Below are 24,537 nucleotides of genomic sequence, written 5' to 3' on the forward strand. Positions count from 1 at the left end.
TCTACCCATTATTGGGGAGTGGGTCTCCCTTAGTGTTTGCCTATGCATTGAAAAGCAAAAGCTGACTAAAATTAGGAAGAAATGCAATGCCCGATGGAAGAGTCGTGGAGGTTAGAGGTATTTAAAAACAACATTTCAATGCCCCTTGGAAGAGCTGTGGAATTCAGAGTGGTTTAACAAGACGGTTTTAATGCCCCTTGGAAGAGACGTGGAGGTCACAGTAGCTTAATAAGACGGTTTTAATGCCCCTTGGAAGAGACGTGGAGTTCAGAGTGGTTTTATCAAGACGGTTTTAATGCCTCTTGGAAGAGACGTGGAGTTCCCAGTGGCATAAAAAGACAATATCAATGCCCCTTGGAAGAGTGGTGGAGGTCCCAGTGGAATAAAAAGACAATATCAATGCCCCTTGGAAGAGTGGTGGAGGTTACAGTGGAATAAAAAGACAATATCAATGCCCCTTGGAAGAGTGGTGGAGGTCCCAGTGGAATAAAAAGACAATATCAGTGACCCTTGGAAGAGACGTGGAGGTCACAGTAGCTTAACAAGACGGTTTTAATGCCCCTTGGAAGAGACGTGGAGGTCACAGTAGCTTATCAAGATGGTTTTAATACCCCTTGGAAGAGACGTGGAGTTCAGAGTGGTTTAACAAGACGGTTTTAATGCCTCTTGGAAGAGACGTGGAGTTCCCAGTGGCATAAAAAGACATTATCAATGCCCCTTGGAAGAGTGGTGGAGGTCCCAGTGGAATAAAAAGACAATATCAATGCCCTTTGGAAGAGTGGTGGAGGTTACAGTGGAATAAAAAGACAATATCAATGCCCCTTGGAAGAGTGGTGGAGGTCCCAGTGGAATAAAAGGACAATATCAATGCCCCTTGGAAGAGACGTGGAGGACACAGTAGCTTAACAAGATGGTTTTAATGCCCCTTGGAAGAGACGTGGAGGTCACAGTAGCTTAACAAGACTGTTTTAAAGCCCCTTGGAAGAGACATGGCGTTCAGAGTGGTTTAACAAGATGGTTTTAATGCCCCTTGGAAGAGACGCGGAGGTCCCAGTGGAATAAAAAGACAATATCAATGCACCTTGGAAGAGTGGTGGAGGTCCCAGTGGAATAAAAATACAATATCAATGCCCCTTGGAAGAGTGGTGTAGGTTACAGTGGAATAAAAATACAATATCAATGCCCCTTGGAAGAGTGGTGTAGGTCACAGTGGAATAAAAAGACAATATCAGTGCCCCTTGGAAGAGACGTGGAAGTCCCAGTGGAATACAAAAACAATATCATTGACCCTTGGAAGAGAAGTGGAGGTCACAGTATCTTAACAAGAAGATTTTAATGCCATTCAGTACAGCATATTAAAAACATTATTCCCATTATTGGGGAGTGGGTCTCCCATAGTCTTTGCCTATGCCTTCCAAGCAAAACCTGCCAAAAATTAGAATGGAGGAACTTGCAATGCCCCTTACAAGAGCCATGCAGTACAGCAAATTAAAAACATTATTCCCATTATGGGGGAGTGAGTCTCCCATAGTCTTTGCCTATGCCTTCCAAGCAAAAGCTGCCAAAAATTAGGACGAAGGAACTTGCAATGCTGGCAACACGGACCACGGTCACCCTGGTGGTATAGTGCTGGTGGAGGCTGAGGATAAGGAGAAGAGCAATAAACAGTCGAAATGAGGAAGCGTATACCCATGTGTGGGTGTGAAGCGGTGCATGGGAATACACCTCCCGAAATAACACAGTGGATTTGACTTTATGTTACTCTGCTGTCATTTGGTGGTGATGAGATGTCTGGCCCAATCCAGCCCTTGTTCATTTTGATAAGGGTCAGCTTGTCAGCATTGTCAGTTGACAGGCGAGTGCGCTTATCAGTTATAATTCCTCCAGCGGCACTAAAAACACGCTCCGATAACACGCTAGCGGCAGGGCATGCCAAGACCTCCAAGGCGTACAGAGCGAGTTCATTCCAAGTGTCCAGCTTGGATACCCAATAATTGAAAGGCACAGAAGAATCACGGAGGATGCTGGTACGGTCGGCAAGGTACTCCCTCTCCATCTTTTGAAACTTTCCACTCCTTGCGAGAGTACCCCACGCCTCTGGGCCTGTAAGCTTGGCGGGTCTCAGAAAACTGTTCCAGAATGTTGACAGTGTTCCCCTGCCTCTGCTGGATTGGAGTTGCGTCTCTCTCGCCTGTACGCCTTGGTTGGGCAACGAACTGTGACCGCTGCCGCTAGCGTGTTTAAATGGGAATTTTTTTAACAGTTCTGCAGCAAGGGCCTTCTGGTACTGCCCCATTTTTGTAGACCTCTCCACCTCAGGAATAAGAGAGTGAAAGTTCTCCTTGTAGCGGGGGTCTAGAAGTGTCACCAACCATTAATGACTGTCACCCAACATTTTGACAACGCGAGGGTCACGGTTAAGGCAGCGTAACATAAAGTCAGCCATGCATGCAAGACTGGTAACGGGCAAGACTTCCGTGTCCTCACCAAGATGATGACTGACCATGCTCTCCTCCTCCTCCTACTTTTCCCCCCAGTCCTCAGGCCACCCACGCTGAACTGACGGTATGACAGTTGTACAGGTACTACCATCTACAGCACATGATACCAGCTCCTGTTCTTCCTCCTCCTCTCCCTCATTGTCCCCCAATGCACATTGGGATGAGATGAGGCTGGGCTGTGTGTAATCGCCGCTACGGCTTCTTGATCCATCTCATTATACTCTGGCTGCAATGCCTCCTCTTTAATTCTCTGCAGAGAGCGTTGCAAAAGACAGACAAATGGGATGCTGACGCAAATGATGGCGTCATCGCCACTCACCATCTTAGTGGACTCCTCAAAGTTTGTCAGGATGGTACATATGTCAGACATCCAGGTCCACTCCTGAGTTCTTATGTGTGGAGTCTGACCTGAATATCGACGGCCTTGTTGCAGCTGGAACTCCACAACTGCTCTCTTCTGCTCACAAATCCTTTGCAACATGTGGAGGGTAGAGTTCCAATGTGTGGGAACATCACACACCAGTCGGTGTGCCGGAAGCTGCAAACATTGCTGCAACACAGCAAGGGCGGCGGAAGCTGTAGCCGACTTGCGAAAATGAGCTAACAGGCGGCATACTTTGACAAGCAGATCTGGCAACTCAGGGTACAATTTAAGAAACCGCTGAACCACAATGTTAAGCACATGAGCCAGGCATGGTACGTGTGTGATCTCGCCTCGCCTCAGAGCCGCCACCAGGTTACGGCCATTGTCACACACGACCATGCCTGGATGTAGGTTCAGCGGTCTCAGCCACAGATCTGCCTGCTCTTTCACAGCTGTCCATAACTCACAAGCAGTGTGAGGTTTATCACCTAAGCTTATGAGTTTCAGCACAGCCTGTTGCCGCTTGGCTGAGGCAGTACTGCAGTGGTTCCAGCTTGTAACTGATGTGGTGATATCTGAGATGGGGGCAGAACATGAGGAGGAGGAGGAGGATGATGCGCAGGAGCTGTACACTGTGGGGGCAACACTGACTGACATAGAGCCAGAAATCCTCGGTGTGGGGAGGATGTGTTCCGTCCCAAGGTCCGACTGGGTCCCGGCTTCCACTATGCTTACCCAGTGTGCCATCAGGGAGATGTACCATCCCTGGCCCCAAGCACTTGTCCACGTGTCCGTTGTCAGGCAGTAACTGCGTTGTTGAGGGCACGGCAGATGTTTTGGGACACGTGCTTGTGTAGTGCAGGGATGGCACACTGGGCAAAATAGTGTAGGCTGGGGACCGAGTACCGAGAGACGGCCGCCGCCATAAGGTTGCGGAAGGATTCCGTCTCCACCAGCCTAAAAGGCAGCATTTCCAACGCAAGCTGTCGTGAAATGTGCGAATTTAGGACTGTGGCCTGTGGGGCGTTGGCTGCGAATTTGTGCTTTCGTTCAAAGGTCTGGGATATGGACAATTGATCGCTGCGATTGGACATGGACATGGACGTTGATGCTGTTTCTTGAGAAACTGCCATAACAAGTGAAGACTGAGAGGAGGGGGCATCTTTGCATGCAGTATGGACAGGGGATTGCCTTGTACGCACAACAGCGGGTTCTCTCACACGCACAACAGCCGAAGAAGCAGTGGTGACACCCACTGACACTGGTCGTTGACCCTGGGGTTCGCCCCACAAAGTCGGGTGCTTTGCTGACATGTGCCTGATCATGCTGGTGGTTTTTGGGCTGGTAGCTTTATCACCCCTGCTGATGCTGGCCTGGCAGGTGGCACAAATGGCCTTTTTGGGGTTATCAGCAGAGTCTTTAAAAAAATTCCAGACTCTGGAAGACCTACCGGTTGTACTGGCAACGTCCCTCGTGTTTGTGTTACGGGGAACGGTTGCCTGCCTTCTGTCTGCGGCCACCACACTGCTTCTTCCTGCCTGCTGGGGGTTGGGATACTCTGCCTCCCTCCCCCTGTGTGCTGCTGGCCTCACTCTGCGTGTCCTACTGCCACGTTGGGTCAGTTACTAGATCATCCACCACCTCCTCCTCTTCCACTTCCGTACCACGATCCTCCTCCTCACTTCGTGGCAATTGTGTCTCGTCATTGTCCACCTCTTGTGACAAATTGCCAGCTTCGCCTTCCTGTGGCCATGGCTGTTCAAATATTTGGCCATCACTACATGGGATCTCCTCTTCCACCACTTCAAGCGGAGCAGACGAGGGGCCCAAATATGGAAATGGACCAGGGAACAGCTCTTCAGAGTGTCCAACTGTGTGATCAGTTGCTGTCTGACGACACTCGGCATGGTGGGAGGAAGGAGCATCAGGGTGAGGAGGAGTATGCGGTCGAGACTCACGGCTACTAACACTTGACCGTGTGGAAGACTGACCGGAGGTGGTGGTGCCCAGGTGTCTGGAAGTATTATCTGCTATCCAATTAATAACCTGTTCACACTGATCAGTTCGCAATAGTGGTGGTGTTGTGTGCTTCCCTAGTAATTTGGTTAAGAACTGGGAGCGAGAAGATGTGGCTGTTGGTTGTGGCATATTCTCACCTTGGCCACGGCCCCGTCCTCTGCACGCACCATCACCAGAACATCCAGTTCCACGTCCCTTGCCACGCGCCTTGCACATTGTAAATGAAGTAAAATAGCTTACACTCGCACTCTCAATGGCAAAAGGGTAATAAAGAGGAGATTTGAACCGTGGAAGAGGAAAACCACAGTTCTAGTTCTCTGGCTTACACCAGAATCTTTTAAACAGATATATTTGTGCAGGAGTACACTTAGGAATATCCACACACAATAGGGAATATATCATAGAGACACATAGGTCAATATGAGCAACCCAGCAGTAATTGATAGATTGTGTATGCTGTGTGGACCAAAAATAAATGGTAGACCATTCGGTTGAGAACACAGGAGAAAGGAGAACCACCGAATGTCCAGTCCAATATACAAGAGACATAAACCAAAATATATATAAAAAGACCTTTATTAGACAATGGTCAAAGTGGTGCTACAAACACATGAGAACCCACCATATATAAAAAATGTAATTGCAACCTAATAAAAAGGACCATGACACAATAGATGTAACAGTTGCAATGGACAAAATATATTACATTACAAACCCACAAAAAATACGAAATGAGATAGATGGAATAAGCAAGTATGTCAGCACCAAAGAAAGTAGTATATACTACAGCACAATAGTCTGTAGAACTATATTAGGGGTGAAGTATACACTGCCACACAGTGATCTATGGGACTATATAGGAAACGAGATTTCTGCTGCTGAAATAAATAAGTACCAGGTGCCAACTTGTTTATGTAAGGTATATAATGCACATGGTGCTAAGCAGAGAACTGACTTACCTGGTTGTGGAATGAGAAGGAGGGATCACGGGAATACGGGACAGACCGGAGGTGGTGGTGCCCAGGTGTCTGGAAGTATTATCTGCTATCCAATTAATAACCTGTTCACACTGATCAGTTTGCAATAGTGGTGTTGTTGTGTGCTTCCCTAGTAATTTGGTTAAGAACTGGGAGCGAGAAGATGTGGCTATTGGTTGTGGCATATTTTCACCTTGGCCACGGCCCCGTCCTCTGTATGCACCATCACCAGAACGTCCAGTTCCACGTCCCTTGCCATGCACCTTGCCCATTGTAAATGAAGTAAAATAGCTAACACTCGCACTCTCAATGGCAAAAGGGTAATAAAGAGGAGATTTGAACCGTGGAAGAGGAAAACCACAGTTCTAGTTCTCTGGCCTATACCAGAATCTTTTAAACAGATATATTTGTGTCTGAACAGTCAGCGAGACACTCAAACTTTTTTTTTTATGGAAAAAAGGCAAAAAGGTGGATAACACCCAGATTTGAACTGTGGAAGTGGAAAACCACAGTTCTAATTTCCTGGCGCATACCAGACTTTTTTAAATAGATATATTTGTGTCTGAACAGTCACCGAGACACTCAAACTGTTTTTTTTATGGAAAAAAGGCAAAAAGGTGGAGTTCACCCAGATTTGAACCGTGGAAGAGGAAAACCACAGTTCAAATTTTCTGGCGTATACTAGACTTTTTTAAATAGATATATTTGTGTCTGAGACACTCAAACTGTTTTTTTTTCTGGAAAAAAGGCAAAAAGGTGGATTACACCCAGATTTGAACCGTGGAAGAGGAAAACCATAGTTCTAGTTCTCTGGCCTACACCAGAATCTTTTAAACAGATATATTTGTGTCTGAACAGTCAGCGAGACACTCAAACTGTTTTTTTTATGAAAAAAGGCAAAAAAGTGGATAATACAGAGATTTGAACCATGGAACTGAAAATCCACAGTTCTAGTTATTTGGCCGAAACCAGACTCTTTTTAAACAGATATATTTGTGTCTGAACACTCACATACACACTCAATTTTTTTTGGGGGGGGGGGAAACTACCAAAAGGTTAATAAGACGGGTATTTGTACAGTCTGACTGAGGAAAAAAAAAAAAAAGAGGATTTAGATTAAAGAAACAAATTTTTCCTGGCCCCTGAGACCTGGGGCTAAGTGTAGCAATTTGAGCAGCACACAGGACTGTAATGCAGTGTTTGCTGGTATAACCACTGCGTCTCCTATACAGCCTGCCTGCCTGATATCTGGGATGGATTTTAGTCCTCAGAAGACTGTTTGTTTGATTTTGCAGGCTTTAGAGACCCTACACCCTTTATATACTAGATTCCTTGATAGGGCGTTGATCCAGGGAACTAGTCTGATTGTCGTATGGAGTCGGGAAGGAATTTTTTTCCCCAATGTGGAGCTTAGTGTTTGCCACATGGTTTTTTTTTGCCTTCCTCTGGATCAACATGTTAGGCTACGGGTTAAACTAGATGGACTTAGTCTTCCTTCAACTTAAAAACTATGTTACTATGTTACACTACCTATTTCGCAGTATAAATCTCTCCCTAGCTCAGCAGCACTCTCCCTACACTGTCTGATTCGGAGCGACTGTGTCCAAGATGGCGGCACCCGGTTTTAAATACTCGAGGTGACGCTGTGCGGCCAGCCAATCACTGTAATGCCCACAACCAACATGGCTGCGGCATTACAGTGACTGGCTGGCAATCCCTGCATGTTCATTGCCTCTGTAAAGAGAGCCAAACATTCAGGGCGGAGACCCAAGCTCCCGCCCGAGTAACCCGAAGATGCTCGGTGCTCGCCGAACATCCCGAGTAGTGAGATGCTCCAGCGAGTACCGAGCAGTGTCGAACATGCACGCTCAACACTACTAGAGATGTTTCAACTGTTAGAAATTCGAATTAGCTGGCTTCACTGAATTTTCACCAAAAATTGGATTTGTGGGGAATTAAACTGCACAGCTTTTAATTGCTCTAAAAATAGGTGTATAGCACTCGGATGTCTGCTAGGACTGTATAATTAGGCACTGTAAATTCACTGTCAGGCTACTTTTAAATCTGCCTTAGGGAAATATATTTGTGTTTATTTAAAAAAAAAGGAAAAAAAACAACAACTTGTGTTTGTATGATCACAGTATAATACTGCAATATCACAGTATTGTAGAACATAGTGAAATTGATGTCTTCCCAGTAGGTTCAGTTTAAGGCTACGCTTCATAAGAGGGCCATACTGGCCATCGGGCAAATCTGGGAAATGCCAGGTGGGCAAGTCGGGCCAAGGACTAAGGACCACTTCAACTGCGACACTGTTAACAGTATTGGCGCCTTTAAGTTATCAGTAATGTTAACAACTGTGCCAGAGCATGAAGCCACCAGTTCCGTGCTCTATTACTTACTCCAACAGGAAGCAGTGTACTTCCGGCCATTTGCGAGGCATGATTGAAGAAGAGACAGCAGCTGCGGTGGACGAGAAGTGGGGATATTGGGAGTATAAGAGTTTTTTTGTTGGCTGTGTGGATACCATCACACGATGTTGGAGACCTATCACACTGTATGTAGGGCTGTGGAAGTGGCCATAATACTGTCTGTGGGGCTACAGGGAGACCATTATATTGTGTGGGGGTGCTGAGGGGGCCATCGTGCTGGGTATGGGGGTATAGAGGGACCATCGATCTGTGTGTGTGATGAGTTGTGGGGGGATCATCATATTATGTGTAGAGGACAATGTTTGAGGACCATCATACTGTGTGAGGGAACAATTATACTGTGAGAAGGTCCATGGGGCAATCATTAGTGATGAGGAAGCATGATCGGTACTCGCCCGAGCATCTCACTACTCGAGATGCTCGGTGCTCCCGGAGTATTTCTGTGGTTGCTCGGCGGGAGCTCGTGTCCCCTCCCTGCATGTTTGGCGCTCTTTAGAGATTGTTTAGGGATTGTCTGCCACACACCGTAATGCCGCAGCCATGTTGGCTGCTTGACACCAGGCCAGCTATTTAAAACTGTGGTTTGTCCGTCACACGGATCACATATAAGTTCGCTCCAAATTCAGCCATTTGTAGTGAGCGTGGAAGATATTTTCCTCCATATAAATTGGGCAAGGCACGTGGCAAGGGACGGGGAACTGAACATGATGGTGATGGTGATGGTGTATGCAGAGGACAAGGCTGTGGGCAAGCTGAAATTGTGCCACAGCAAACACCTACATCTTCTCGCTTGACCTTCCTGTCCCAATTAATAGGGGACAGCAGAACACCACTATTGAACACAGAGCAGTGTGAAAAGGTTATTGGTTGGATAGCAGATAATGCTTCCAGTCACTTAGCCACCACCACCACCACCACCCTGTCTTCCACACGGTCAAGTCTCAGTAGCCGTGAGTCTGGACCGCATATTCCTCACACTGATCCTCCTTCCTCCCACAATGCCGAGTGCCCAGAGACAACTGATCCCACACTTGGACACTCCGAAGAGCTGTTCACTTTTCCATTTATAGATTTGGGCCTGTTACCTGGTCCACTTGAAGCGTAGCAAGAGGAGATCACATGTAGCGATGCCAAAATATTTGAGCAGCTACAGTCATACGAAGGTGACGGTTGGAAAGTGTCACAAGAGGTGGATGATGATGAGACACAATTTCCAGAAAGTCAGGAGGAGGACCAGGGTGTGGAAGTGGAAGGCGAGGAGGTGGATGATATAGTAACTGACCCAACCTGGCAGGAGGATATGCAGAGCGAGGACAGCAGCACACAGGGGGAGGGGGGCAGAGCACCCCAACAGGCAGGAAAAAGCAGTGTGGTGGCCGCAGACAGAAGGCAGACAACTGTTCCCCATAACACCGACACGATGGAAGTTGCCAGTACAACTGTTAGGTCTTCCCGAGTCTGGTTGTTTTTCAAAGACTCTGCTGATAACCTCAAAAAGGCCATTTGCACCACCTGCCAGGCCAGCATCAACAGGGGTAGCGAAACTACCAGCCTGACCACCACCAGCATGATCAGGCACATGGCAGCAAACCACCCGACTTTGTGGGCTGAACCCCAGGGACCAGGAACAATGTCTGCTGGTGACACCACTGCTTGTTCCGCTGTTGTGCATGCAAGCCAATCCCCTGTCCATAGTGTATGCGAAGATGCCTCCTGTCCTGCACCTGTCATTGCACACTCTCAACTAGCACCATCATCAAGCACGTCCTTGTCCCAGCGCAGCTTTTATTTGTCCATACCCCAGTCCTTGGAACGCAAGCACAAATATGCAGCCAATGCCCCACAGGCCACACTACTAAATTCCCACACTTCGCGACTTCTTGCCCTTGAAATGTTGCCTTTTAGGCTAGTGGAGGCAGAAGCTTTCCGCAACCTGATGGCGGCGGCCGTCTCTCGATACTCGGTCCCCAGCCGCCATTATTTCTCCCGGCGTGATGTCGCCGCATTACACAAGCACATGTCCCACAACATTAGCCGTGCCCTCAACAATGCAGTTACAGGGAAAGTCCACCTAACCACAGACACATGGACAAGTGCTTATGGGAACACATCCTCCCAACGCCAAGGATTGCGGGCCCTAGGTCAATCAGGGTTGCCCCCACAGTGTACAGCTCCTGCACCTCCTCCTCCTCAGCCTCCTCCTCCTCTTCAGCCTCCATCTCAGTAATGACCACATCAGTCACAAGCTGGAAGCACTGCAACACTGTCTCGGCCAAGCGGCAACAGGCTGTGCTGAAGCTAATATGCTTAAGTGACAAACCGCAAAATGCTGAAGAGTTCTGGACAGCTCTGAAAGAGCAGGCAGATCTGTTACTGACACCGCTGAACCTACAGCCAGGCATGGTCGTGTGTGACAATGACTGGAACCTGATGGCGGCTCTTAGGCGAGGCGAGCTCACACATGTACCATACTTGATCCATGTGCTTAACTTCGTTGTTCAGTGGCTTCTCAAAACCTACCTGGAGCTGCCGGATCTGCTTGTCAAAGTACGCTGCCTGTGTGCCCATTTTAGAAAGTCAGCTACAGCTTCCGTCGCCCTTGCCGTGCTTCAGCAGCGTTTGCAGCTTCTGGCTCACCGACTAGTGTATGATGTCCCCACACGTTGGAACTCTACATTGGAGCTGTTGGGAAGGATTTGTGAGCAGAAGATTGCAATTGTTGACTACCAGCATCAACAAGGCCGTCGTTACTCAGTAAACTCCACACATAAGACCTCAGGAGTGGACATGGATGTCAGACATATGTACTATCCTCCAAAATTTTGAGAACTCCACCAAGATGGTGAGCGGCAATGATGCCATAATTATCGTCACCATCCCGCTTCTCTGTCTTCTGAAACTCTCTCTGCTCACAATCTAAGAGGATGCATTGCAGGCGGAGCACGATGAGATGGAGCAAGGAACCAAACAGGGTGATTACACACAGCCCAGCCTCATCTCATCGTAATGTGGATTGGGTGACAATGAGTAAGAGGAGGAGAAGGAGGAAGAACATGAGCTAGTTTCATGCGCTATAGACAGTACTAATTGCACAACTGTCATACCGTCTGTTCAGCGTGGATGGCCTGAGGACAGGGAGGAGAAGGTGGTAGAGGAGGAGGAGAGCATGATCAGTCATCCTCTTAGTGAGGACACGGAAGTCTTGCCTGTTAGCAGTCTGGCACGCATGGCTGAGTTTATGTTACGCTGCCTTTCCCATGACCCTCGTGTTCTCAAAATTTTGGGTGACAGTCATTACTGGTTGGTGACACTTCTATACCCACGCTACAAGGAGAACTTTATATCTCTTATTCCTGAGGTGGACAGGTCTACAAAAATGGGGCTGTACCAGAAGGCCCTTGTTGCGGAACTATTAAAAAAAATCCCATCTGAAAACACTGGCGGGAGAGGTCACAGTTCATTGGACAACCAAGGAGTACATCCGAGAGAGACATAACTCCAATCCAGCCGAGGTAGGGGAACACTGTCAAAGTTCAGGGAGAGTTTTCTCAGCCCCTCCCATCGCACAGGCCCTGAGGCGCAGGGTACTCTCACAAGGAGTGCAAAGTTTGGGAAGATGGTGAGGGAGTACCTTGCCGACCGTACCAACTTCCTCTGTGATTCTTGCGTATCTAAGCTGGACACGTGGAATGAACTGGCTCTGTACGCCTTGGAAGTCCTGGCCTGCCCTGCCACTATCGTTTTATCAGAGCGGGTTTTTAGTGCCACTGGTGGAATTATAACTGATAAGCGCATCCACCTATCAACTGAAAATGCTGACAGGCTGATTCTTATAAAAATGAACAAGGGCTGGATTGGGCCAGACTTCTCAATACCACCGAATGATAGCAGCGTAGCATAAGCTCAAATCCAGTGTCTTTTTTTGGGAGGTGTATTCCCATGTACCTTTTCACACCCACACATGGGTATACGCTACCTGATTTTGGATATTTGCTCTTGTCCTCCTCCTTCTCCTCATCCTCCACCACCATATCGCCAGGGTGACCGTGGTCCGTGATGCAACACCCACATAATTTTTTTAAAGGGTGTTTATGCTGCCCATAAAAAAAAAAATTCTTATACAGTATGTTCATGTATACCCCCCAAGGTGTAAATGTTTGTCAGCCCATACACTTAGTGCATGGGCATTACAAGTATTGGAGACCCGCTCCTTTCTAATGGGAACATTTTTTTATGAGGTCCTCCTCCATGTCTGTTTTCAAGGTGCATTGAAGTGCCTCCCAATTTTTGACAGCCCTTACATTCACTGCAAAGGCAAACACTATGGGAGACCCACTTCCTAATAATGGGAACATTATTTTCAGGAGGCCCTCTGACCTCCACGTCTCTTCCAAGGGGCATTGGAGTGCCTCACAATTTTTGGCAAACCTTGCATTCACTGCAAAGGAAAACACAATTGGAGACCCACTTCCTAATAATGGGAACATTGTTTTCAGGAGGTCCTCTGACCTCCACGTCTCTTCCAAGGGGCATTGGAATGCCTACAAATTTTTGGCAACCCTTGCATTAACTGCGTAGGCAAATAGTATGGGAGACCCACTTCCTAATAATGGGAACGTTGTTTTCAGGAGACCCTTCTCTAAGTCTCTTCAAAGGGGTATTGGGGTGCGTCCAAATTTTCAAAGTGGTATTGGCGTGCGTCCTAATTTTGGTCAGCCCTGCCACTCACTGCATACGCAATAACAGTATAGGAGACCCACCCTTTAGTAATGGGAACAACAAAGCATACCCGGCTGATGGCTCTCTAAGAATATTGAGGACTGACAGATGGCCCTTTAAGAATAGTAAAGGTTGCCTGATGGCCCTATAAAAATAGGCTTTGTGACTTTCAGAGTCCCTCCTTCATAAATGAAACAGGATGTGTCTGATCATGTCTCACACACCACATGGCCAGATAAGGTTGTAAAATGTTAACATGACATTTCCGGGTGAATGCATTTGTCACTGTTGAAAGCAATGCAAAAGTGCAAAAATGCATCAAAAACGCTAAGTGTGAACATAGCCCAAGGTGTGGAGGAGTATTTTGGTGTTTGGTTATTTATTTTGCCTTATATACAAGTCATTACCCTGGAAAGGATGTTCCTTAACATATTTCCCAGGAAAATCCATTTTGGTTCAGTTTTTGTATGTTTTATTGTGAGTCCGTAAATGTGGCGTAATACCTCTGACAACGTTGTTGACAGCAGTGACCTGGGAGTCAGAAATGCTTCCAGGGGTCTTCCCCATGCTGTTCCCATGTCATTTGAGCACTGTTCCCATCGATTTGGGCAATTATAAGGCCCTCTGCAGACCACCGGGGGGAGCCGCCTTAAAAATGCTTGCGTTTCCCATAGACTTACATTGGCCTCGTTGCTCGGGTCAAGCACCCGAGCATTCCAATTAGCTTGACCCGAGCATCCGGCACCCATGCATTTTAGTGCTCGCCCATCACTAGCAATCATAATACTGTTTGTGGTCCTGTAGTGGACATCATACTGGGTGGCGGGCTCCAGAGACCATCACACTGTGTGGAAGGACATCATATTGTGCAGGTAGCTGCAGGGTCGCCATCATACTATGTTGAGGGCAGTGGGATGAGATTATACTGTGTGAGGGTTTGGGCTGTGGGGAACTTCATACTTTGTGGGGTGTTGTAGAGACCATCTTAATATGAGGGATTTGTGGGGTCATAATACTGTGAATGTGAAGGAAAGTGGGAACATCATTCTGAATTGGGGCATATTTTTGGGGGGCATAATACTCTATGGGGGAGTATCATAGTGAGTGAGAACACTAAGGAGCTTCAGTAGGGGCAAAATAATTGTGTAAGTGCTGCAAAACATATCCCTCTCTGTATCTTAAAAAGTTGGGAGATATGCTGTTCTGTGACTGCGCTGCTTGTGTGACTATATGATTTTTGCTATGGGGTTCAATTATTTCTATGTATGCCCCTGTACAGGAACATTATTACAATAAAGAGGTACTGGATGCCATTATTAGGAGACACACTGGGGGATTATTATCATTATAGGGAAAGCACAGGAGCAATATTATTATCAGAAAGCACAGGAGTTGTTTGTATTATTTTAAGGATGTAAGAGGTCATTATTATTATAAAGGATCAAGGAGAAATACTATTATAAGTAGGCACAGTAGGGCATTATTTCTGTAGGGTGCTGTATAACTGTAAGGAGGCAAAGGGGAGCATAATTACTAAAGTGGAGTAATGATGTAACATTATTACTGTGTAGGGGCACAGAGGGGGCATTATTATTGTGTTTGGTAAAAAAGAAAAGCAGTAGTGTATAGAGGGGGCATTATTACTAGGATCATCACAACCTGACGAAGGCAGCTGTGCCGAAACGCGTATCGGGGCGAGCACTATTGAGGAGCACATTCTCATTCACTGTGGCCATAAGTACTTCATAGGATTCACGTTATACTTGCTATGCTGCCGCTTGGAATCTTTTTCACTTATGTTAGCTTCTAAGTTTGAACTGAAGGTGTCAGGGTAATAACAACCTCCAGTCCTGTGCACAAGCTATTTATATTAGAATATCTACTTGGTAGGCGGTGTGATTGATTACATATGTAATAGTTTTCCCTGACTTACCTCTTAAGCATTTGCACTCTACTAAAATGCTTTAGTGCATCTATACAGAGCAGTCTCCTTTTCTGGCAGCTTGATTTTGAATTAGGTCTATTTGTTATTTGCTCCCATTGATGGTCCTCCAATGTTTTTTCATTGTTTGCTTCTGAATCTGTGATTCATATTGTCTATTTAACCTAATCAATAGAATTTTGAAATTTTACTATTAATTGGGACTTTGATTCAAAGTGTTTTGCTCTCTTGGTTTTTTCATATATATAATTTTGCTTCATTAGTCCTTATTACATCTGTCTATATGTCCTCCATTGGGGTATTATCAATTTGGTATAGGCATACTTTCTACCGCACTTTCTCTGTGATTGTGTCTAGGATCGTTGTAGAGAAAAATTGTAAAATCCATAAAGACATCTCCGGAGAGGAGACATATCACCCTCACACTGAACATATGGGATTAGCTATAACTGGGGAAGTGAGAAAGAGGTGACACTTCAACATCCATTGAAGTAGGACCTCCTGTCTTTAACAGGTAATTACAACAGAGATCTGCTGAGAACCAGCCAACAAGACTACGATTCATATACTCAGAGGTGGAGAAGTACTCTTCCGAGGCATAGACTTCCTCTGTTCACAGGTCTTGTCTTGGACACTCTGGTGCCAGTGGTCAGTGATTAATATTGGAGTTTGCTTCGATGCAATATTTATGGGAGATTTACTTTCGGCGTCATAGCAAAGGGACGAACATAACACATTCACTCACATCACCGTAAGGCCGGCTAAACACCTCCAACTTAATATTGGTCATTCGGATGATGCTATCCATGCCATGTTTCATCTCTATGGAAAGATAAAATCATGATAGGAAACATGACAACTTTATCTACCGCCTGGGACCTCCAGAGGTGAAGATATCCTGAAAGTTGGGGATCTTATAAACTTCTAAAACACCTAGCACATCCCACGACCAGCCCCCCATATGAACACACAAAGGGGAGGTATGTGGGCATAGCCTTGATCTAATAATTATAACGGTTAGTAAATCTAGTATTACTAAATCTAATAGTTTGTGCTTCTGTCATTTGTCAGTACTGGAAGGTACAGTTTGCTGTGGTTCTGTCTGTTTCCTAAAGGAGTACCTACCTCCACTAAGCTCTGAGCCATTTCTGTGAAACAGGTTTAGTAATTTTTCTTTTGTTATCCCTTTTAATTTATGTGACTGTACATACTTTATTGTTTTGTTCCTATTTTGTAACATCTTTGTATATTTTTAATAAACACTGCCCATCTTTCCAGATTAAATACATAAAATTTAGTAGTTCCATTCCTCTTGTTCTATAAACTTCACACCTAAAGCCATTCACTACCTTTAACGGGTGTCCAATCAGAGGCAACACCCCATCCACCCCATACCCAAATGTCCTATTGTAACATCTCTTAAAATGTTGTGCTCTTGTTTCAGTAATTCATTTGTAAACATACCTTCGCTGAAAGCTTACAAATATATTTTTTCTGGTTAGCCAATAAAGGTATCACTACTATCATGCTTTTGTCATTTTTGGACATAAAAGTATTTACACCAATTTGTTTAAGAATAAAGTACTTGTAAAGGAAAAATTAGGTTTTTTATTTGCTTATTTTTACATTTTGCTTGAACATTTCTTCCTCTGATCACTTAATTAATACACTGCACTACTGTACTGAAGGGCATTACATCAGTCATTGTGAAACTGACAGGCATCCTAGTTTTTGTACTTATTTATGAATTTTGTATCATTTTTTTTTCATTTACTCTTGCTTTAATTTGTATGGTGCTTCAGTGACAACTCTCTCTCATGTACTGTGTCATTTTCATCTGAGTTATTTTGAATGTCTGCTTGCATTTGAATTTCTCTGCTGAAAAATATGGTGTAGTTCTTTACTTTTATGGTCCATCACTAATAATTATTATTATTATTTATTCTTATAGTGCCATTTTTTCCATGGCGCTTTAAATGTGAAAAAGGGGGTATACATAGCTAAAACACATACAATAATCTTAACAAAACGAGTCAGTGACTGGTACAGGAGGAGAGAGGACCCTGCCCGTGAGGGCTCACAATCTATGAGGAATGGGTGAGGATACAGTAGGTGGGGGTAGAGCTGGTCGTGCAGCAATGTCGTGGAGCAGTGGTTACTGCAGGTTGTAAGCTTGTCGGAAGAGGTAAGTCTTCAGGTTTCTTTTGAAGGTTTCCATGGTAGGCGAGAGTCTGATGTGTTGGGGTAGAGAGTAAGGGGGATACATGGGAGAAATCTTGTATGCGATTGTGGGAAGAGGAGATAAGAGGGGAGTAGAGCAGGAGATCTTGTGAGGATCGAAGGTTGGGTGTAGGTAAGTCCCGGGAGACTAGGTCACAGATGTATGGAGGAGACAGGTTGTGGATGGCTTTGTATGCCAGGGTTAGGGTTTTGAACTGGATTCTCTGGGCAATGGAGAGTCAGTGAAGGGATTGACAGAGAGGAGAGGCCGGAGAATAGCGGGGAGACAGGTGGATTAGTCAGGCATCAGAGTTTAGAATAGATTGGAGGGGCGCGAGAGTGTTGGACGGGAGGCCATAGAGCAGGAGGTTGCAGTAGTCGAGGCGGGAGATGATGAGGGCATGCACTAGTGTTTTTGCTGAGTCTATGCTGAGGAATGCATGGATACGGGAGATGTTTTTGAGTTGGAGTCGGCAGGAAGTGGAAAGGACTTGGATATGTGGTTTGAAAGAGAGATCAGAGTCCAGGGTTACCCCGAGGCAGCGGGTGGGATGAATGAGAAGGTGGAAAGATGATGAATTCTGTTTTATCTATGTTAAGTTTTAGAAATCTGGCAGAGAAGAGAGATGAGATAGCGGACAGACATTGTGGGATTTTGGTTAGTATGGAGGAGATATCGGGTTCAGAGAGGTAGATCTGTGTGTCATCAGCATAGAGGTGATACTGAAAGCCGTGAGACTCTATGAGCTGTCCCAGGCCAAAGGTGTAGATGGAGAAGACGAGAGGTCCTAGAACTGAACCTCGGGGGACACCGACAGATAGGGGGCGAGATAAGGAGGTGCTGTGCGAGTGGGAGACACTGAATTTCCTGTCTGTTAGGTAAGAGGAGATCCAAGATAGGGCCAAGTCCATGATACCAAGAGATGAGAGAATCTGTAGTAAGAGGGAATGGTCAACTGTGTCAAAGGCAGATGACAGATCCAGTAGGAGGAGAACGGAGTAGTGTCGCTTGGATTTGGCGGTTAGTAGGTCATTGGTGACTTTGGCAAGGGCAGTTTCAGTCGAGTGATGCAGTTGGAAGCCAGATTGTAAGCGGTCGAAGAAAGGAACATGAGGAGAGGTGAGAGGACAGTTCAAGATGGACATGTTGTTCCAGTAGCTTTGAGGCATAGGGGAGATGTGATATGGGCCGGTAGCTAGTCAGAGAGGATGGGTCAAAGGAGGGCTTTTTGAGGATGGGTGTGATTGAGGCGTGTTTGAAACATAAGGGGAAGACGCCGGTTGTTAGTGACAGGTTGAAGAGATGGGTTAGGGTTGGGATGAAGACTGTGGTAAGGTTAGGGATGAGGTGGGACAGGATTGGGTCAAGTTTGCAGGTGGTGAGGTGTGACTTTGAGAGTAAAGAGGGGACTTGATCTTCTGTAATGGTGGAGAAGTGGGGTTTGGAGGAGGAAGGTTGAGTAGATATGAGGAGGGGCTGTCGGGACTTTAGGGAAAAGCATTGTCTGATGTCATTCTTCTGCTTGAAGAATGTGGCAAAGTCTCTGGCTGAGATGAGAGGAGAGGAGGAGGCACTGGGGGACGGAGGAGAGAATTGAAAGTGTTGAATAGCTGTTTAGGGTTGTGAGACAGGGAGGATATGAGAGATGAGAAGTAGGTTTGTTTTGCTGCAGTGAGTGTGGACTTGAAAATAGTGAGGATTGTTTGAATGTGATGAAGTGCTCGATGGAGTGGGACCTTTTTTCCATCTCTGCTCAGCAACCCTGGAGGCCCGTCGCAGTTATTTAGTAAGGCTAGTGTGCCAGGGTTGCCTGTTGATTGTGCGAGCTTTGGTACGTGTGAGAGGGGCGACTGAGTCGAGAGCTGCAGCTGTTGTGGTGTTATATAAAGAAGCAGTAACATCTGCATCATGTAAGGAATTTATGCCTGTAAGAGGGAGGAGGGATTCAGAGAGTGAGTGTAGGTCAAGGTGTTTGAGGTTTCTGCGAGGGTGTGAAAGTTTTTGGAGTGGGGATAATGGACCTGGAGAGGAGAGGGCAGAGAATGTAAGTAGGTTGTGGTCGGAGAGAGGGAGAGGAGAGTTAGAGAGGTTAGATAGGGAACAGAGGCGGGTGAAGATTAGATCCAGTGTGTGGCAATCTTTATGAGTGGCTGCGGAAGACCATTGAGCAAAGCCGAAGGAGGAAGTGAGGGATAGGAGGTTAGAGACTAGAGTTGAGCCACCCCCGTAGTGTTCGAGATCGGTTCGGTTTGTCGAACACCCGTATGTTCGCCGAACTGTTCGTCGAACTGTTCGTCGAACACCATCGAACACCGTTAAAACCAATGGCAGGCAAACAAAAACACAAAGAAACACATAGAAAACACCTTCAAAGGTGTCCAAAACCTGACAAACTGTTTAGAAGACACAACAAACACATGGAAAAGTGACAAGTACGTATAGTCATGCGAAAAGAAAAGAGGTGGAGGAGTAAAAGGAGGGGGAGACACAGATATAGGCATGTCATGCCCTTCTAAAACCAAAAAAGTGCGAAGCTGACACGGCCAGTCCCTTCCTGCCCGTGCGACCTCCGTGTCGCTGGGTTTGTGCCAGAGCTGTGGTGGACCCTGACTGCCAGCCCCCCTCTCCCAATACTGGTGCCTGTCTGCTGGTGGGTCGAGCGAGCCCCCCTGCGGTGGAGGCAGGTCTAAGCTTTTTAATTTAAATTGTCTCTCTAATTTGAATGAGTACACTTTAAATCCTTTTTCAAGGATCTATTGGAGGGCAAGTCTGATGCCAGCAGCCGCGGGAATTCCAGCTCCAGTAGCGTCCACTAAAGGTGCTGCAGTTAAAAATCTTTTATAAGGATTGAGCTTTGCGGTCCACCGCAAGGCGTCCTACCGCCAGTCCCAGTCCCTGTGCCTTGGGGTGCCTCCCCGATGCTCTTCACTGAGTGTCCCGGGGGCCCGAAGCATTTCCTTTGAAAAAATTAAGTGTCCAAACTACAGGTGGTGTAGCTTGCTTAACAGGTGGGATAATCCACTGACTAGCAGACACTGCTACTAGGCCCAAAGTATTTCCTGGGCTAGATGCAGTTAAAAATTTGTAATTAGATCTACAGGCGGTGGCTACTCCGCTGACTAACAGACACTGCTACTAGGCCCAAAGTATTGCCTGGGCTAGATGTAGTTAAAAATTTGTAATTAGATACTCTCGTTGGATGCTGAGAAAGCATTCCATAGAGTCTCCTGGCACGCCATATATTATTCTCTTAAAAAGCTTGGGGTAGGGGTCTAGGGAACCCTTTTATAGCCAAAATCATGGCCCTGTATCGCAATCCGTCAGCTAGGCTGAAGATAAATGGAACATTTTCATCACCTTTCATAATCACCAATGGGACAAGGCAGGGATGTCCTCTGTGCTAGGGGGTTATACATCCTAGTGATGGAGCACCTGCTCTCATCAATTCGCGATAACCCCAATATTAGGTGGATTGAGGTGCGAGGCACCGAGTACAAGTGCTCTGCATTTGCTGATGATGTCCTAGTATATATCACTCAATCACATATATCCATCCCTGCTGTTATGGCTGAAATACACTGTGTTCCAAATTATTATGTAAATAATATTTTCTCAAATTTTCCCAAATTACCTATATGAATTGCAGTCATTGTAATTTTCCAGTCAAATAACTATTAGAGTACAATTGAAAGGTTTTTGTACAAACTGCCTATGATAACAGTATATTTTTAAAACAATAAAAAACTCAAACTGCACTCAAAATGCATGTTCCAAATTATTATGCACAGCAGAGTTTTCAACCTTTTCATTTTAATAAAGAACAAAAAAATGTTCATTTTTGAAATTATAAGCATTAGCCGGTTATTACAAACTGAAATCAAACAGTTTTCAACTCAAAACGTTATTCTAGGTGATGTTACATTTGCACATAGGACCACTTGTTCGAAAGGAGCTTCTGAACTCTCTCGTCCATTGAATTTGTCAGGTTTTGGATGGTTTCTGCTTTAATTGTTTTGCATGAGGACAGAATACCCTCCCAGAGCTGTTGCTTAGATGTGAACTGCCTCCCGCCATGATAGACACTCCATTTGATGATGCTCCAGAGGTTCTCAATGGGGTTGAGGTCAGGGGAGCATGGGGGCCACACCATAAGTTTGTCCCCTTTTATGCCCATAGCAGCCAGAGATGCAGATGTGTTGTGTGCAGCATGAGACAGGGCAGAAGCTCCTTTCGAACAAGCGGTCCTATGTGCAAATGTTACATCACCTAGAATAAAGTTTTGAGTTGAAAACTGTTTGATTTCAGTTTGTAATAACCTGCTAATGCTTATAATTTCAAAAATGACCATTTTTTTGTTCTTTATTAAAATGAAAAGTTTGAAAACTCTGCTGTGCATAATAATTTGGAACATGCATTTTGAGTGCAGTTTGAGTATTTTATTTTTTTAAAAATATACTGTTATCATAGGCAGTTTGTACAAAAACCTTTCAATTGTACTCTAATAGTTATTTGACTGGAAAATTACAATGACTGCAACTCATATATGTAATTTGGGAAAATCTGAGAAAATATTATTTGCATAATAATTTGGAACACAGTGTAGATCACTTTGTTACATGGTTAAATTTTAAAATCAATGAAGTGAAGTCTGAGGCCCTCGATGTCTCCCTCCCCAAATCCATACAGGATTCCATCCAGTCCAACTTTCCCTTTGCCTGGCCCTCACAGGGTATCAAATACTTAGGAATTCAAATTCATAGAGACCTCTCCCGTCTATTTTATCTTAATTTTGGGCCCTTTATTGAACAACTCCATAAAGATCTTACTTCTTGGAAGGTGAAGGATTTTTCCTGGTTTGACAGAATAAGTATACTAAAAATGAACGTCCTACCTAAACTCTTATACCTCTTCCAAACCATTCCGTGGTAATATAGCAGGGAAGAGGGAGAGGGAAAAAAAAATCTCAGCTCACCCGTTAGTAGACAGCAGGAGGCTCTGTGTTAGAGGTGATCCAACAGCGGAATAGCCTTGGTTCCAGGCAATCACTTGGAATATAGAGCAAGGAAAAGGAGAGCAGCAGGTATCCAGCGGATCTTCATTAAAATATAGCTTTTATTGAAAACATATAAAAGCAGCCATGTCACAACGACAACAAACGGAGTACTAATCCACAGAGCATGGTCGTCCCAACGCGTTTCAGCTAGATGTTAGCCTTAATCATGGGATAAATTCACTGTGAAGCATAGTAGTATATATGTGGCACCCCAGGGGTCTGGTTTCCACAGTAACAGCAATGTTATGTCTGAGAGCAGGTGGGAGGTCTCTTGGTCAGGGATCCTATGCATGCCACACCTCCTGCCCAGTCCTGGGAGGGGAAGAACTTCCCCTATATAAACCTAGGGCTGAGGCAGGGTTAGTGAGTAGAGAAGAAGTAGAGACAGAGAAGAGAAGCAGATCTAGGAAAAGAACATCAGGAGCTCTGTGGGAGCAGTGCTATAAGGAGTCAGGGGCTGGCAGCTGCAGAGCTCGCCCTGACTGAGAAGCTATCACCGGACCCGGAGTCCGAGGCTGTGGGGACTAATCTTTACCCAGCAGCAGAAACCGCCCGGCAGGGGATTCCAGGTCCTCTGGCCAAGAAACCCGAAGGCACGGTCACACGCGTGGGACCAGCACCGCCGTCGTGGAGCGGATGCCACTAGAAGGCCCCGAGTCACCGGCCATACGGGTGAGCACCACACGGTACACTCAGGGACGTGGGCTACTTATACCCGCCTCTAGCAAGGTAGCCAGAAGAGTACAGTCAGTTTGGGAGGCCTACAACTCCGCCTGGCCAGGGGAGATCCCATCTGCTCAAGGACTGACCAGGCCCCGATCGCTAGCCAGTACTCCGGGAGGGTCTATCTTTATCACCAGTAAAGACCCTGAATTACACCGCATCGTCTCTGAGTGATTCCTGCTACCCCCATCATCCACGTCGGCTGCCCTGAGGCCATACCCCTCCCGTTGGGGGTGATACTATCACGCTGCACAATCCTACCACCGGCCTCAGCGGTCTGCCCTGCAGCGGCAGCTCCTTCGCTGCATTCAACGGGTGGCGTAGTCGTCCAACATCTACTGCTAATACATCGCCGCTCAGTTTGACTCCCTGGGCACGGACCGGGTCACCGCCATGAGACTACAACCCTCAACAGATCCGGCTCCGGGTAAGCTCCCGTGCGCGCGATGCCGCGCGACGAAGGCCCAGGGGTGCGTCAACTTTTGGCGTAGTCGGCAGGATTTCGTGCCCGCAACCACCGGGTACTGCGTGCCTGAAAAAGACTGTTCAAACTTACCAGTGGTGAAGATTCCCGCCATCCGGCGCCATCTTCTGCCTTCTTCCCGCCATCCGCGAAGTTTTCCCGCCATCCGGCGCCATCTTCTGCCTTCTTCCCGCCATCCGTGGAGTTTTCCCGCCGTTGGACGCCATCTTGAAGACGCCGCGTGGGAAGAAGAGGGGCGTGGACTCCGAAAGCGCGCGAGAACTGAAGCCCCGCCTCACGTCCGGACGTTGCGTAAGGTCCTGGAAGGAGCCCAGCAGACGCCGACGTCACAGGAGCGCGACGGAAGGTCCTCAACCCTGACGATCCACTGCGGAGCCGCGGCCTACGGAAGAGGATCATCGCAAGGTAGGCCACGGTCCACTAGGGGGGAGGAAGATGTCGGATACGGAGGAGAGCTTCACTGCCTCAACCCCCGCCAGCGCCACCGCTGCTGCAGTCATGCCTTTCACCATGCCCTATATCCCGGGAGCGGCCTGGCTACCCCAGTACTCAGGGGAGTCACATACCCTGCATGACTTTAGAGAAAAGCTGGATAGCCTCTTCCAGGTGTATCCCCTCACAGAAGAGCAAAAAGTGAGCATCCTGGTGGCCCAATTAACCGGGGCAGCCCAAAGGGAGGTAAAGTCCTGGCCACCTGGGGGAAGGACTGTTGCAGGGATACTAACCCGGCTGAGGGACACCTTTGATACCCGCACCTCAGCCGAGATCAAGTTTAGATTCTACGGGTGCAAGCAGCGAGCACACGAGAGTATAAGGGACTATGCCCTGAACCTACAAGAGGCCCTGAGAGCCATTAAGCAGACCGACCCTGACGGCGTGGGAGACGAGGACAGGCTGTTGACTGAAAAATTTATAGAGGGTTTATATTGCAATGCCCACCGAACCTAGTTGCGGGCAATGGCCTTACAGGACCCTCATCTGGGATTTGCACAGTTCAAGGACAGAGCCATCCGGGTGCTCCGAGAACCGGCACCAGGTGGCGTTGTGACCCACAGACGCCCCACTACCACTTACCACCAGGAGGCGGCACCCTTATCGGAAG

Source organism: Phyllobates terribilis, unplaced genomic scaffold (assembly GCF_046119375.1).
Source record: "Phyllobates terribilis strain yellow unplaced genomic scaffold, ASM4611937v1 Scaffold_1__5_contigs__length_1240528914, whole genome shotgun sequence".
Lineage (NCBI taxonomy): Eukaryota > Metazoa > Chordata > Amphibia > Anura > Dendrobatidae > Phyllobates > Phyllobates terribilis.